At 37.8% G+C, this 17475-nt stretch overlaps 1 pseudogene; it reads right to left on the bottom strand.

The window, feature by feature from the left end:
* Positions 1–640: 640 nt before the first annotated feature.
* LOC137724984 (transcription termination factor MTEF1, chloroplastic-like) lies at positions 641–15643 on the bottom strand (annotated as a pseudogene).
* Positions 15644–17475: the final 1832 nt, after the last annotated feature.

Below are 17475 nucleotides of genomic sequence, written 5' to 3'. Positions count from 1 at the left end.
AAACTATGAAAGCATGCTAAAGTCTTTTGATTACTCTTGACAGGATTTGGAACCGTTGATTTACCTGTGGAAGTGATTCTCTATATTTGACTGCGGCAGCCGTGCAATTTTTTGTGGAGAAATCCAAGTGCACATGATTCCAAATATATGCATCTCTTTGACATGTGAAAAGGGATACAATGATTCTGATCAGAAAAAGGATCCAATGATTAAGGAAGTCCGGTGGAGAAATCCATAGTCATATACCATCTCCAATTGAAGAGGCCAAACATAGCCCCTTAATAATTTATTAATTTTAAGTTTATGCTTTAAATTTATAAGTCAATTTAATTAATTATCTTTGAATGTTTTCAAATTTAGCCGTTAAATTTGAATCAATCATTGCAACTAACTAAAAGGAGCCGGACGCCATAAAAATGGCTAAGCTACATTTGGCTAGCCTGATGCCCCTTGGCCAAATATTGGTCTGATGGGCTCCATAAAATTATAACTCAATCATCGGTTGGAGATGAATTTTTGAATAAATTTGACCATTTTTTGGCTTTTAGACCTTTGGCACTCTCCATTGGAGATGGCCTAAGGAAGACAATCAAACCAAGTTTAATAATATCACTTACATAACAACCATTAAATGATTTGATTATTTCCATTTTGTATAAAACTTTTTATCACTCCACAACAACATCCTAATCAGCGGAATCTCAACACTCCTCTCCTTCAAATGCAAATTGCCTAGGCATTATTCTTTTCTCCAAACTGAATCCAAAATACTGCGGAAACTTCTCTCCTCCACGCTCCTTCCCATATGCTTCACCAAACATTCATACTTGGGCCGCAAGTTATCCTCCACACTGTACCCAAAAATTGCAGGCAGCCGCATACATACATTAACCGCGTTCTCGTACGAAAACCCTAAACTCCTCAAGAACCTCATCTTCTTCTAACAAATGCGCATTTAGATTCGTCGAAGACTTGATCTTTTCAATCCCCAGCTGTTCGAGATAATGAAGCATGGGACGGAGGCAGAACTCGACATCGGTGAATAGGAGGTCAGGGCAGCGAAGGATAAGACCGCAGGAGGACACATGGTTGGTGGAGAGATCAGAGTGGAGGAAATCAAATATGGGGGCAATGTCGGTTGGGTTGAGGGAGGGGGAGAAGAATATTGGAAATGTGCTCTAAAGCCAATCATATGATGATACTTTACAAATATTTCACATATTAAACTAATCTAGTTTAATATAAAGGTAAAGATTATTGTTTAAAACCGTCTCATATAAATGTTATATGCTTGAACAATAAGTCCAAGGAATATGTAATTGAGAGAATGTGATATAAAGAAGTTAGATTCATTAGGCCATTCTTTTTTGTATACATATTCTAAACGTTCTTGATCATAGGATTGCCAATTGGGCATTGACAGTCCGTTAAGATCAGTGCGTGCTATGTCTTCTCTCTGAGAGAGTGACTGATCTCGAGTCATTGGTGTGACTGACACCAAGACAAGCATGTAGGGTTCAATTGAGAACGAGTCCATTCAACACAATCAATAAGGAGTTCTCATACTCATGTCACATGAGAACTCAATGTTGGGATAATGCAAAGTAGTCATTTGACTTGAGACATCATAGTTGTCTTATGGTTAGGTCCTTAATCTTTGACTATGTCAAATGTCTACAACATAGTTGGGGTAAGCCACTTAACTATAGAGGCATGTGAATGCACAACAAGGGATCTGATGCGAGAATTATACGCACACAAATTAAACCCTCTTTTTGACAATTGTAGTAAGTATGTAAGTAGGGATCGTTCTGGACCGGGGATTAGGAGGGATTGTTAATCACTTGGATTTGACTCAAAAACGCTAAAAACACAATCTAAAACACTATGCAAAACTAAACTTTAAAACACTAAGACAAACCAAAGACTCAAAATGCTTTAAAGCATAAACTAAATTGATTTCTAACTAAATTGAACAATAAGGTAAAAGGGGATTTAGGTTTTGATTAAACTAAATGACAGATTGTAAATTAAAGCATAAGGAAATGAAGTAAACACAAAATGAATGAATCAACAGCTAATAAAAAGAGATAGCACAAATGGAGATGAAGCTAGAGATTCGATTTCACCATTGCTAAGCCAAGTCCATGCTTGTTAAGTCAGATTATACTCATCCCTCTACTTATTTCTTGGGTTTGTTTCACTTAGATATGATCAGCCATATGATGTGTGGATTTGATCAAATGTCTCTAATCATGAGCCTAATTGTGATGTGCAACTTTGGTTCCTAATCAAGACTATGTAGTGCACAAGAAACTTTCACAAAACCAAAGGGAACACTCGGCAGGATGTTTGCAAAACATTCCCTTCATTCATTCACATATCTACCAAGATTATGCATGATGTGTGCTTTAATCTTGGCTAAACAACCTGTGGTTAATTCAAATGATGATCAAGCATTAAAATCAACACACTAAGTCACAATTAAATCGGAGAATGAAACAAGAAATAGATAGATTAAATGAGAATTCCGAATTAACTACATGGCAATCTTGCAAGGCTACATCGAATCCCTAGAGAGAGATTAGTTACACTTCATGTTTACAAAAGGTTTGACATAAAAATATATAACATGAGTGAACATAGGATTAAGAAGAAAGAACCCTTGAAGCAAAACTGATGTCGAAATCCTTTAAGAAATGGGAGAGTGTATCTAATGGAATGAAGCCGAGAGGAAGTTCCTCATGGTACCAAAACAAAGAGAATCAAAGAAACACCTAAACATTCCAACAACTCAAACTTGAATTGTATGAACGTTTAGGCCCTCTTATCTTCCTCTTCGTCGTAGCACAAGGTCTAAGGGATGTTGTTGGTGTGTTGAATGGATTGGGGAATTATGGAAATGGATGAGGAGTGGTGTTTGGATTATAAGGGAATGGTAGCTCAAGGCAATGAGGGAAGATTGGATGTGTTTGTGATGTGTTGTGTATGAAAATGAGATGTGATTTTTGTGTATGAATGCATGGGTTTTTATAGGGGGAATAGGAGAATATGTGGGTGATTGTTTAAGAGTGAATGTGGTTGTTATGATTGAGAGTGCATGTGGATGAAATGATGAAGTAGGAAGGTGGAAATGCATGTGTATGTGGGTGATTGTTTAAGAGTGAATGTGGTTGTTATGATTGAGAGTGCATGTGGATGAAATGATGAAGTAGGAAGGTGGAAATGCATGTGTTGAATTGGTGGTGCAATGATGAAAGAGTAAGTGCATGTGTGTGTGAATGGTGGTGCAATGACGAAAGAGTAAGTGCATGTGTGTGTGAATGGTGTTTCTTGATGGTTTTGGGGTTGTGATGCATGTGAATGCATGTGGCTAAGGGTTGTTGATTGGGCTAGAGGTTTTGCATGGCTCAAAGGATTGTTTGATTGGGCTAGGCCCTTTGTTTTATGTCCAAAGTGCATACAAGGCTTTCAAATTCGTCCAACACTTTGGCTCCAAGCATATGCTATCCATTCCAAGCCCAATTTTGCTCCAAAATGCTTCAAAATGCATCTTTTTGCTTCCTTAACCATATGAACCTAAAAACACACGAAAATGGCTTAAACTACTAAAACAACTATGAATTAACAACATAGATGCACGAAAACAAGCTAAGTAAGTCGCCTAAATATGCTCCTATCAAATTCCCCCACACTTAGCTTTTGCTAGTCCTCGAGCAAAACAAAATAATAACAAATAAACAAAACGACACTAAACAAGTAAAACACAACCTAAACCTTCCAACAACCGTCTTAGGGATTTCCAATGCACATGACAAGTTAAAAATCATTATTCTCACAGATTTTAGCCATCTTTACACTTAAGTACATTCTTAATCATAGTCACCACATACTAGTTCACAATTAAGCAATTAAAACACATTTCAAATGTAGTAACATGCTTTAGAGAATTTACTCAATTCCTTACTAGAATGCACTCTATTTTCACACAGATTTTCTGACTACACACCCTACACTAGTTATATGTGAGAGATTGATGTAAACATGAAAGACTAGTATCTCACATATGTTATAACAAAGAAAGCATTTTCTGGATTTACGGTAATGACATGAATATGATCTCATGAATGGAATGCTACTACTTAGAATGAGAACCAGTGATTCCATAAGCTCATATCAAATCCAAACTCCACATTATTGAACACATAACGATCAAGATAGAAGTCAAAGGGGTGTAACGGGGCTAGGGTATTGGTTAACAATGAAAGGTGAAGGATAAACAAACATTCTTAAAGCAATAGTGAGCAAAGTATTGAATTAGGCACTTAGAATTCCCTTTAGAGCGCGGAAAACAACTTTTAGACTAATAGGGGAAATTCAAACAACTCTTATTTTTCTTTTCTTTTTCATTTTTTTTTTTTCAAATTTTTTTTCTTCTTTTTTTTTTTTTTTTTTTTTAGCCGTGCCTATGGCACAACAACTCTCATCAATAATCCTTCCCCCACACTTATTTTCTGCAACATATTAATCAAAAAGGAATTCATTTTCCGTCATGCTTACTATGCTTTAAGAACAAAGGCATGGATGGTCCTATTCTAGGCTAGGTAAGGATAACATGGGTTAACAAAGAACATAGGCTAAACAAGGCTCAAAAGGGGTTAAAACTTACAACAAATACGAAATATGGGAAGTAAGGCTATTTGGCTATGGTGGCAACTACACAACTTTATCTTGATATATGTTATGCAATTCAATGTCATGCTTTGAATGAAATGGATATAAGTTCTAGCATTTAGTTCTATCATGATACAATTGCATTCTAAGTAGCAACCAAGCAAGGAATAATGAGATCATGCAACAACTTTAGAAAACAAAGAATCACAGAAAATAACTCTCCAAAGAAGGTAATGGCTCGAGTTTCACAGGGTTGTAGCGTTTGTTTGAGTTCCTTCCTTCAAGCATGTTACAAAAACAAATTTTTCTTTTATGATTGCATGTGAAGTCATACATTATAACCATAACCAAGCATATACCAAGAGTAAATCAAACTTTCATCCATGTTTATAACTCTTTTTAACCGTCATGCAATTACAAACCAAATCCTTATCATTGTGTTGGAAGGTACCCTAAGACACAAACACACAAAAAGCACTTAAAACACTCTTTTTAGGCTTTTCAAAACATTTTTTTCAAATTTTTATGTGATTTTCGGAGTTATAAAACAAAACACACTAAAACACTCTAAAACAATTTAAAAACACCTTAAAACAGCAAGGAACAACATTTGAAGTTATGGGTGATAAAATCCCACGAATTTGCATTAACAACATTAGTTACCCCCCCACACTTAAATCAAACATTGTCCTCAATGTTTTAAGCATAGATTCACACAAAATATAAGTAAACACACAAAAAGCACTTAAACATACTAAACATGGCAAAATGTAATTAACAAAGAGAAGAGTTTAGGGACGCAAATCTGGTTATGGAGTGTAAATTCCCTCTTCTCCTTGGTGATTGCATTGAGGCTTTTATCTTTGTGATTCCACAGGCTTACTCTTGAACTGGTTTCCGCCCATCGTTGATTTTCCTTTGTGCTACATAATCTTGAACTGGGCAGCAGGATTCATTTGGTCTTCCCCGAAGGTCTGAGCTTACCCCTTTTATCTGTTTCTTTGTTCAATCTTTGTAGGAGTGGTCCCTTCTCTGGAAGTGTATCAACCGTTGAAGATGACTACTCGAGAGCAATGCTAGGTAAGCAATCAGGAATAGATTCCAGGCAGTTGGCTCCACAACAGAAGACTGACTCGAAGTGTTGGCTGATTGCTTCTTTCACTTTGCCATGCGAGTAAGAACAAGGACAAAGAAAAAGACAGGGAAAGAGCATGATATGAGATACTTTTGCTTTTGACCTTGATGATATGAGATACCTTTGCTTTTGAAGAAGCGGTGAATGAATCAGCACACTTCAATTCGTCGTTTCCTCCTGGGTCATCTGTACTCCAGGCATCTGGTATCATCTTTGGGGAAGAAGAAAGAATTGAGTATTTCGAAAGGCTTTGCTGGGAGTGCGCCCTCAGAGGCGAGGGAGAGTTGGGCATTTTCTTCAGGTTTTCCTTGCCATAACAGACGAAGGTCGACATATATAGAGATAATATCAAGTGGTGGTACTGTTCTTTTACCATTGTCGACAAACGTTTTGATCCCGCAAATCCGGCTTTTTGAAATAGCAGGCGCCTCTTCGATTTCTGAACGACGCCCCTTCGATTTCTGAGCAAACGCCCCTTTGCTTTCTGAACGACACGTAGTAGTGCGGATGCGGCTCCTTTTGACAAAGCTGCACGCGTCTTCAGAAAAGCAGAGAAAGCGTCGCCGGACTTTGCGCTTGTCGGCTAAAGATGTGTAGTTGCGATGATGGCCTCCACGTGTTTTCAGCTTTGTCAGAAATCTTTTGACAAAGTTGAACGCGTTTTCTGAAAAGCCGAGGGAGCGTCGCCTAACTTACGCCGGAAAATCCGGCTCTTTGAATCGGTGGATGCGTCGCTTTGGCTTTTTATAGAGCTATCGATCACTGCCAACATACACACTCTGAAGATTTCCCATTCTTGAAAATCGTCTCCGGCCCTTCGAAATTTAACTCCATCCACCCCTTCTCATTGAACACTTTTGAAAAATGACTAACTCATCGAACCTTAGCTTAGATTTGAGTCTCAGCAGCGATCCGGTTGCGCCCCGTCAAGGTAATGTATGACGCCCTTCTTTTTTATCTTCTAATGGTCCTCTTTCAGGTGAAGACTCCATGATGACCGATGCAACAACAGCTACGATAGTAGCTAGGAACCTCCTTACTCCTAAGGACAGTAGGCTGCTTTCAGGACGGTCCGATGAGTTGGCCGTTCAAGAGTCTCTCGCTCTCAGCGTTCAATGTGCAGGCTCTGTGTCCAACATGGGCCAACGCCTGCTTGCTCGGTCCCGCCAAGTGGAATCGTTGATGGCAGAGGTGGAAAGTCTTAAGCAGGAGATCAAACAGCTTAAGTACGAGAATAGAAGTTTGCATGTGCTTGCAAATAACTATTCGTCGGGCATGAAGAGGAAGCTTGATGAACTGCAAGAATCTGAGGGTCGAATTCACAGTGACCGTCAAAGGCTTGCGGCTTATTTCCAGAGGCACTTTTTTCCTGGGTCATCCAGCGTTTGGCCAAGTATTGAGACCTGGAATGCTCCCGCTCTGATGCCTCCCGCTTCGATGCCTTCTGCTCCGATGCCTCCTGCTTCGATGCCTTCTGCTCCGACGCCTTCTGCTCCGACGCCTCGTAGTGGGGCTTCACGTAAACATCCTTTGTGAAGGCTCCATCTTTCTGCTATGTTTATTTTTATTTTTCTTTTTTATTTATTTATTTATTTATTTATTTTTTATTATGAACATGCTTTGCTTTATTCAGTGCATTGGGTTGCCTCCCAAGTAGCGCTTTCTTTTACGTCTTGCAGCCGGACGAAGAACCCAATCACTCCAGGATATGTTCACGAATCGGATGAAAACTCCGAGTCATAAACTAGTACCTAAAACAAGAAACAAAACAAGATTAAGAATCTGGAATAAAAAAAATAAAAAGATCAAACGAAAATAAAACAATCCAAGGGATTAGCAAATTTTCTAATCCCCGGCAACGGCGCCAAAATTTAATGTGAGAATTATACGCACACAAATTAAACCCTCTTTTTGACAATTGTAGTAAGTATGTAAGTAGGGATCGTTCTGGACCGGGGAATAGGAGGGATTGTTAATCACTTGGATTTGACTCAAAAATGCTAAAAACACAATCTAAAACACTATGCAAAACTAAACTTTAAAACACTAAGACAAACCAAAGACTCAAAATGCTTTAAAGCATAAACTAAATTGATTTCTAACTAAATTGAACAATAAGGTAAACGGGGATTTAGGTTTTGATTAAACTAAATGACAGATTGTAAATTAAAGCATAAGGAAATGAAGTAAACACAAAATGAATGAATCAACAGCTAATAAAAAGAGATAGCACAAATGGAGATGAAGCTAGAGATTCGATTTCACCATTGCTAAGCCAAGTCCATGCTTGTTAAGTTAGATTATACTCATCCCTCTACTTATTTCTTGGGTTTGTTTCACTTAGATATGATCAGCCATATGATGTGTGGATTTGATCAAATGTCTCTAATCATGAGCCTAATTGTGATGTGCAACTTTGGTTCCTAATCAAGACTATGTAGTGCACAAGAAACTTTCACAAAACCAAAGGGAACACTCGGCAGGATGTTTGCAAAACATTCCCTTCATTCATTCACATATCTACCAAGATTATGCATGATGTGTGCTTTAATCTTGGCTAAACAACCTGTGGTTAATTCAAATGATGATCAAGCATTAAAATCAACACACTAAGTCACAATTAAATCGGAGAATGAAACAAGAAATAGATAGATTAAATGAGAATTCCGAATTAACTACATGGCAATCTTGCAAGGCTACATCGAATCCCTAGAGAGAGATTAGTTACACTTCATGTTTACAAAAGGTTTGACATAAAAATATATAACATGAGTGAACATAGGATTAAGAAGAAAGAACCCTTGAAGCAAAACTGATGTCGAAATCCTTTAAGAAATGGGAGAGTGTATCTAATGGAATGAAGCCGAGAGGAAGTTCCTCATGGTACCAAAACAAAGAGAATCAAAGAAACACCAAAACATTCCAACAACTCAAACTTGAATTGTATGAACGTTTAGGCCCTCTTATCTTCCTATTCGTCGTAGCACAAGGTCTAAGGGATGTTGTTGGTGTGTTGAATGGATTGGGGAATTATGGAAATGGATGAGGAGTGGTGTTTGGATTATAAGGGAATGGTAGCTCAAGGCAATGAGGGAAGATTGGATGTGTTTGTGATGTGTTGTATATGAAAATGAGATGTGATTTTTGTGTATGAATGCATGGGTTTTTATAGGGGGAATGGGAGAATATGTGGGTGATTGTTTAAGAGTGAATGTGGTTGTTATGATTGAGAGTGCATGTGGATGAAATGATGAAGTAGGAAGGTGGAAATGCATGTGTATGTGAGTGATTGTTTAAGAGTGAATGTGGTTGTTATGATTGAGAGTGCATGTGGATGAAATGATGAAGTAGGAAGGTGGAAATGCATGTGTTGAATTGGTGGTGCAATGATGAAAGAGTAAGTGCATGTGTGTGTGAATGGTGGTGCAATGACGAAAGAGTAAGTGCATGTGTGTGTGAATGGTGTTTCTTGATGGTTTTGGGGTTGTGATGCATGTGAATGCATGTGGCTAAGGGTTGTTGATTGGGCTAGAGGTTTTGCATGGCTCAAAGGATTGTTTGATTGGGCTAGGCCCTTTGTTTTATGTCCAAAGTGCATACAAGGCTTTCAAATTCGTCCAACACTTTGGCTCCAAGCATATGCTATCCATTCCAAGCCCAATTTTGCTCCAAAATGCTCCAAAATGCATCTTTTTGCTTCCTTAGCCATATGAACCTAAAAACACACGAAAATGGCTTAAACTACTAAAACAACTATGAATTAACAACATAGATGCACGAAAACAAGCTAAGTAAGTCGCCTAAATATGCTCCTATCAGGATCTCTAACCTTCATACCGTTGAGGGATAATACTCTATGATATGATTAAGAATCTCTGGTCAGAGTATGAATGAGATTTAGGAAGTCGTTCCAAATCACATTCAAGGTAATCATATAAGTAAGAGAATCACATTGGATAGTAGACACGAATAAACTATCAAACCAAACAATGTGATTAAGAGTATTGTATTAGAGAAAGACTGTATTGCATTGTAATCCCAAATTGAATGGTTTCTCCAACCTCTTTTGATTAGCTTGGGTAGCCATGACATATTGCTAGGTGTTAGTCATGGCTTGTGGAAGCCCTAAAGGTGTATAATCACTAAAGGGAGAATTGAAAGTAAGTTTCAATTCACAATTTATTAGTAAGGGTTCTAATTGCCCACTGCCTCGCTAAAAGGAACCTAATGGATCACACACCGTGTGAGGTAATGATTGAAGGAAATAACGAAGATGAGTAAGAACAATTAAATAGTTTAATTGTATATGGAAAGGATTAATTAAAAGTTAATTAATCAAGAACGAAAGGTTTGTTTTAGGCCTTAAGTTAGTTTTTGGTTTCGTGACTTAAAAGGGTTTTGGTCCACAAGGTACATAAAGTTTAAGTTGTGTGACAACTAAAACAAAATGGGCAGTTAACCCACGAACAATAGGGAGGCCGACCATGCTTAGAGAGGGAGTGGTTTTGAACTTATTACAAGTTTGTCACTCCAATGAAGGTAGGTATAAAGGTAACTTTGTATATCCTTTTCTTCAATAAGGGTTTTTCTTTGATGAAAGAAGAGAGAACTTTTGCTCTCTCTTTTTCTCTAGGAGGCCAGCTACATTGGGAGAGTTTACTAGCATCAAAGTCTTCCAATGTCACTCATCTTCCTTCACCATCCTTGGTGTAAAAAATTAGAGGTTTCCTACCTTGGGGACTTTTGGAGAACCAAGTCTTCCATCCATATCCATGGAGCCAAGAAGCAAGGAGACAAAGGAAAGAAGGCTTTCACATGGGTGATTAACCTTTGCTAAGCAAACATGTGCTTCAAAGGTATAAAGAAATCTCAACTCTTTCTCTTAGATTTTGAGTTGAGTCTTGGTTCACCACAACTACTAGGCTTTGAATTTCATGGGGAAAGTTTTGTTTTAAAGTGCATAGAAACATGCTTCCGCCATTTAATCGTTAAATGCATGTATTATGTTGCTTAATGAACTTAGTTTTTTCACAAATTTTCCTTCAAAGAGCTTAGGGGAGAGGAAGGCGAGTCTTGGGAAGTTGGGGTTGGTAAAGCCCTTGGACTTGAGAAAACTATAATAAATTGGATGAAGTCATGCAAGAAGCTAACTATAATAAATTGGTATCAAATTCATTATTCACGAAAGTTAAACTTAGTGGATTGAAATTTAAGCACTATATCTTTTTCCTTTTAAGATAAATAGTTTTAATTTATGTATTTAAAGTAAATTTCTTTTTAATGTTAAAAATCATAACAAACGTTGTAATATAAGCTAATTTTTAATAACAAACGTGAATTACGTTAGTTGGTTATTTAGGATATTATGTTGCCCTTTTACATCTGTGTGAAAAGTGCAATATTGTACAAATAATTAAAACATTAGGCTTCTACAATTCAAGAAGATGAAAGTTAAATTTTATGCATCTATTGAGAGAAAAACTTGTTGAGTGGCACTCCCATTCAAAATTTTCCATTTGTTAAGCATTAAAGATAGATTCATCAGTAGATTTTTCTTTTTGTTCCCTTTGCAATATGACCTTGGTCTCTCCCAATTCATTAGTGGTTTTTCTTTCATTATTTAGAAGGCTTTTATTGGTCTAATCATTTTAGGGTTTTTGAGTCAAGACTTCGATCAAATATGCACAGAGTGTGACATTCAAAACCCGACCTAATAATACCCAACCCTTTCTTTCTTAACGATTCTCACTTTGTAAAATCCTAAAATCTAACAGTAACCAAATCTACTATATCATTATTCAAACAAAAAAGAGCTTGAGATTTGAGGAAAAATGTCACAGCTCGTCCATTTTAGTAGTATTTTTATCTCTGACATTTGAAAATCTCAAAAATGCCTTGGCAGGCTAAGTGGAAACCTTACGTGACATCTGAGTCCTATTCACTATTTTCCCTTTTCTCATTTTTCTAAACAGTACCTGTTGTTACAAACAACTGAGCGCGAACAAGATGCAAATCGAATGTGCAATGATTTATACACATTTCCCAATGAGGAGAAAAAGTAATTTTGCACCCTCGTGTTTCCATATCTTGTTTTTCGAGACAACAGTGAGTTGCAGACTATAGTTTGCCTATTTGTTGGACTCGTTAGGAAAGTAGGTAAGTACTCTCGAAATAGTCGATGATATGAACGCGTGGGCTTAAGCAGAACTAAATTTGAAGCTACAACAACAATTCTCTAGAACTATAAAGACCAAGGGCAAATTGGTAATCCCACAAACTAGTGGAAATATCTTGTCTACCACATGGATTATTTTAATGTTATTACTTGTCACTTAGGAGGCCTAATATTGCTTATGGTATAAGTGCGGGAGTAGGATTCTTTCCCCTCCTAATCTCTCTCCCCTTCCCTCCCCTCCTATTTAAATGGTTACGATTAAGTCACGTCAACATCTTAAATTGAATTTTTTATATATTGAGGTAAAGAAAATGGAAAGTGTGAGAGGATTAGAAGGAGAGAATCCTACTCAATAAGTGTGGTGAGTCAATTTATGCATGCTCCAACTGAAGACCATATGGAAGTAGTGATGCATATTTTGAGTTATCTGAAAGAAGCTCCTGAGAAATTTAATTTTCAGCAAACATGGGCATAAGGAGGTAAAGGGGTATATTGATACATATTTGGTTGGGAATATTACTAATCGGCAGTCTACATCAAGGTACTTCACATTTGTAACCGGAAATCTTGTGACTTAGATAAGTAAAAAGCAAAATGTTATGGCTCGGTCCTTTACAAAGGCCCTCTACAAAAGCCGAGCATAGAAGGGTGGCACACGGCTATCTGTGAATTCTTGTGGTTTCAGAATTTACTCATGGAGATAGGTTTTCAAGCCTAATTAGTTTATGCTTTTATATTGTGATAATCAAGCAGCACGAGAGATAGCCAATAATCTGGTTCAACATGATTATACTAAACATGTTGAGGTGGATCGACATTTTATCAAGAAGAAACTGGATGTTTAGCTAGTAGACATTCCATTTGTGAAGACAAACTAACAGTTGATAGATGTTTTAATACATGCCATGTTAACAAAAGTGTTTCATGACTCACTTGACCAGTTGGGCTTAGGAGACATCTGCACACCAATTGGAGGGGGAGTGTTGGCATGCGTCAACGTACCAAAGGGATTCAATGTATGTTGACACGAGTCAATGTGAGAGAAGAATACAACACAACAATTCAAAACCATAAAACTCTCATTTAGTTTCACTTTTGCTTTGGGCATTAGAGCAAGTTTTGCGTTGTCTCTTCACAAAAAAAAAAAATCCCAAAATATTGCAATCGTACTTTAATTGGGATATATATAATTCACAACATAATTAAATATTTTTTGCTAATCGATGTGTTTAAATTGTAATTTAAAGGTTATTTGATGGTTAAATGGAGATCATTACGGTTGGTGAAAAATTTTGTTCATCAAGTGATGTGGGAGATAATCATTCTTGTAGTTTCAAATGTAGCATTTACCTTGAATTAGCTGATCAAAACCAGAGTCGTAACACCTTCTCGCCACCTCTGTAGCTGGTCTTGCCTATACAAATGACTTTGTGTTTGCTCATCACAATTCAATAAAGGAGAAAAAAATTAATCCCTATTTATGGAGTAAATAAATTGTTACTTGATTCTATTTACTTATTATTTTGTGAGCAACCCGTGACTGCCCTTTACTCCTTCACCACTTACCTGTGACTGCCTTTTCCTTGTCAATTTACTCATTATTTTGTGAGCAACCCTCCATGTTTTTATGGAGAGCCTTCTTAAACCCATCTCTTCGTTCTCCTTTTGAGATTGATTCGTGAGTTTGGGTCAGTTTTGTTTGGGCCATAATAAAAATAAGGTATGCTTTGATAGCCTATCCATTCTTATTTATGCAAAAGTTGCATGACTTCGGCCTACCAACTTCGAAACCCAAAACCAGGGATCAGATGACCAGTTCATCTCTCTTCACCTTGTCTATGGGATCAGACAAGAGTCTCTACGAGGCACATCTGCACTTAGATGACCAAAGCCTAGGAAATCTCATCTCGTAAATGCATACGTACACGTCATCCGACAAGCTGAAGTCAGTACCGTACTCATGCAAATCGCCTCAAGATATAACCAAAGGCCACCAACCAGGAATAAAATCATTATCAATGCCAGATGATTGATTTACCCCTACTCCAACTCATCGAAACAATTGGAATGGTAACCCAATTGTTTGGTTATAACAATAAAACTACTGAAATAAATGGTGTCCACATAATGATTCACACAAATGCATGACCTCTGATGAACTCAATGGCAAGCTTGAGTATGAAAAAAGGCAGTTATGAGGTTGTACGGGCTCAATGTCCAAGCACAATGATAGGTGGTCAGCAAATTTGAGTAAGAAAACTCTACAGTCTGCCTTACCAGAAAACAATAACTGCAGGTTATAACACAATAGATATTTAAGACATTTATAATTAAGTTTGAGATAAGTACGAATTGAACGTACCCGTTGTTCTGTTAACCGCAATTCACCCTCGTCTGAATCTCAAACGGTTTATCCATCGCTTTCGAGGTTAGCTTCAAATCACTTTGCGTAGCTTGGAATTATGTCGCCTTTGGAAGTTGGGGTATTACGAAACACCTATGAGCAAGTTGTTTCTTAATTTTTGCCCAACATCCAATGGTCACCATTCACGTGACATAGGATGAATACTTGGTCAAAATCATTCCATGCACACGTGTGTGGCATCACACTTGCATTGGTTAACATGACCTTGATCAAGTGCTTCAAAGGTGTAAAAACCAGAGCTTCTTTTGCCTTTGTCTTGGACTTGCCCTTACCATTTCCTATAACAAGGGTTTCAAATTGCGCATATTCCTGTTTCATTTTTTCTTGCATTGATGCGTTGCAACACAATTTCAGATTTTCCCACAAAACAAAAACCGAGGACATGTCTGCAGATTCATAAATGGGGTGCAAAACTAATACGAACATAAGTAGATGAAAGAGAAGGTAATAATAATAACATAACACTTACCCAGAAATAAAAGTCAGTAGTTGTCCACTGCGCCTAGAAATCTCTAAGACGTTTCGTTGATCGCTTCCTAAGAAGGTAAAGGCTGACATTGATGTGCTGAATCCAAGGTCAAATACATTGTAAAAGCCAAAATTAAACTGTTGTACTTGCTTATAATGTGGTAAACAGAAACTACAAATGAAGAACAATTACTTACATTGCTGTTCAAAGTACCCTCGGACTAGAAAAGTGTGATAAAAAAATCTCGACCTATAGTAGCCAATTTGAATAAGTCTAGTCTATCGCTGGTACACAAAAAAAAAAAGGATAGGTTGTTAAGGATATATAGACTTTGAGTTCATATTCAATTGTTTGAATGGCGATCGAAAGTGAATTTACCTCGGCGAACCTACCTAACATGTCAACAAAAACCTCCATATTTGGCTTTAAGATGATCCGCATGGGCTCCAGGGCAACAACAAAATCCTCAGTGGAACGACCATCGCTAACCTTCCTTCTTTTGTAGGATTCGAGATGGGTGAAAGGGTGCCCTAGCTGCATTCCTTTACGCTTCTGCTGTATTCCCTTAACAAGAAGGGGTTCCCAATCAAATAGATCGGCCACCTCGTTCACGTCGATGCCTTCCTTAGTACGGGTACTATGCTCGTTGACCTTCGTGTTCTCATCTTTTTCTCGAAGATAGAAAACTTGCCCTTTTCCCAACTCACCCTCCACTTTAAACTCTAATATACGCAATAGTGATTGGGCTACATCGTTTGCGTTCATCAATTATCTTCGGCAATTCGACAACAAAAGTAGGCAAATTCACAGCGGGGGCTGTCGCTTAGATTATGTCTTTTTCCCGAGTTGCCTTTCCTTCGTCAGTAGAGGTTTCAGGTTAAAGGGAAGGTGTGGTGAGATATTCATAACCCGATGGACGTTCCGAGGAACTATTAACCTTCTTATCTACAAGGACATTATATGTGTCCCGCCCTGACCTTACCGACTTTTTCGGGGGTTGGGGACTTGTCAAATAGTTTTCCAGCTGTGTCGCTTCAAAGACATTCAAGCCCGGCAGCCAACCCTATGCGAGCATGCTGCTCCTCCTCCAATGCCTTTACAATTGTCCTCAATGAAACTTCCATTGTCACTGAAGATTCTTCAAACTGTCGCTTAGAAACACACTTAAACTCCTGCATATAAAAAACAGTGATTTCATATCATAAGTTCAGAAACAGTACATACGTGTTAATTGAACTACAATTTACACGGATTTATGTACTCACCACTGATCGGGATGATGATGGCAACGTTCCCACGTGTATGTGGTATCCCTTCTTCACTTTCCCTATCGTTTTGGATAAAGGCGTGGCCTCGAAGTCCTGATCAGCATCCTTAACACTTTTACTTTCGTCATTCGATGTTGCATCCCTACCAGCCTAAACATCATCAAACACGGCACTCTAGTAAGGTACCATCTTTTCTTCCTCGGTTAGAGTAATCGAGTGGACAACAACTTGCATCGGACAAAATTGGTGTTGCATACGTAAGTACAACCAATTCATAATACAAAATTCACTAAGTTTATTAAAACTAGAACAAACACATACCATTTTTTGAGCAAAAAGACCACTCTTTAGCTTGTGATGGGACATATTTAAGTAGGTATCCCAACAACAAATCCGGGGCAATAACTGAGGGTTCTCCGTGCGCACCTTTGCATAGTTTTTTGACCTCAAGTATGGCAAAGTTTCAAACAACCAAATCTACAAAATTTAAATTGATAATTTCAATAAGTTGTAGCGAAAATGAATGCAAAAGTGCATTCAACTTATAACAACAAAATAAAAGGGCAATTACCTAAAAAGCATAAGGACACCCCTTCAAGTTATGGAGTCCCGAATCGCATCCCCCCCCCCCCCCCCCCCAGGTTTCTCTACAACAGTTTCTTTTACAATCTTATGGCGGGTTAAAGCGGTCGTGAATATGCTAGGCATCAACGCCTGAAAACCATGGATGTACTAGTTAATGGTTGACTCATTCTCCTTGCCCAAAACAAGAAAGTGGGCAAAGTACAGTAAACCGAGCTTGTACGTAATCTTTTGGATGTTGGCACATGTTGAATTGCTCATCCAATTGTTTAAGGGTTATCTTCTTCTTCCCCCTGAAATAGATGTCTCTAAAATGACATTTATCAACCTTCTTCTTTTTTTTGGGGGGGGGGGGGGGGGGGGTGGGAATTCTCCGGTTCCGTCATCATACAAAATTCGTAGCTCCCAAAAGTTGTGACATGTTTCCCAAAAAGGAAGGAGATGAAATCATCACTCACTCTATCCTTAATAGCCCTAAGGATATGCGTTTAATCACATTAAGGCGTGTTTTCTTATTGGGTGTTGGACCCTCTAATCCAATTTCATGCATATCAAATGAAACGAGAAATGAGTATTTCAAAGTAAAGAAGAGCTTATACTCTTTTACAACACTTGATCAAATCAAATAACTTTAAAGTAAAGAAGAGCCTATGCTCTTTTACAACATTTGATCATATCAAATTACAACTAAAATCTAATCTACACATTCCCGTGGTTCAAACAAATTTGAAAGACGGCTATTCACAT

The sequence above is a fragment of the Pyrus communis genome, chromosome 2, assembly GCF_963583255.1.
Source record: "Pyrus communis chromosome 2, drPyrComm1.1, whole genome shotgun sequence".
Taxonomy (NCBI): domain Eukaryota; kingdom Viridiplantae; phylum Streptophyta; class Magnoliopsida; order Rosales; family Rosaceae; genus Pyrus; species Pyrus communis.
Note: the sequence above shows the minus strand (reverse complement) of the source record. Positions and strands in the feature narration are given on the sequence as shown.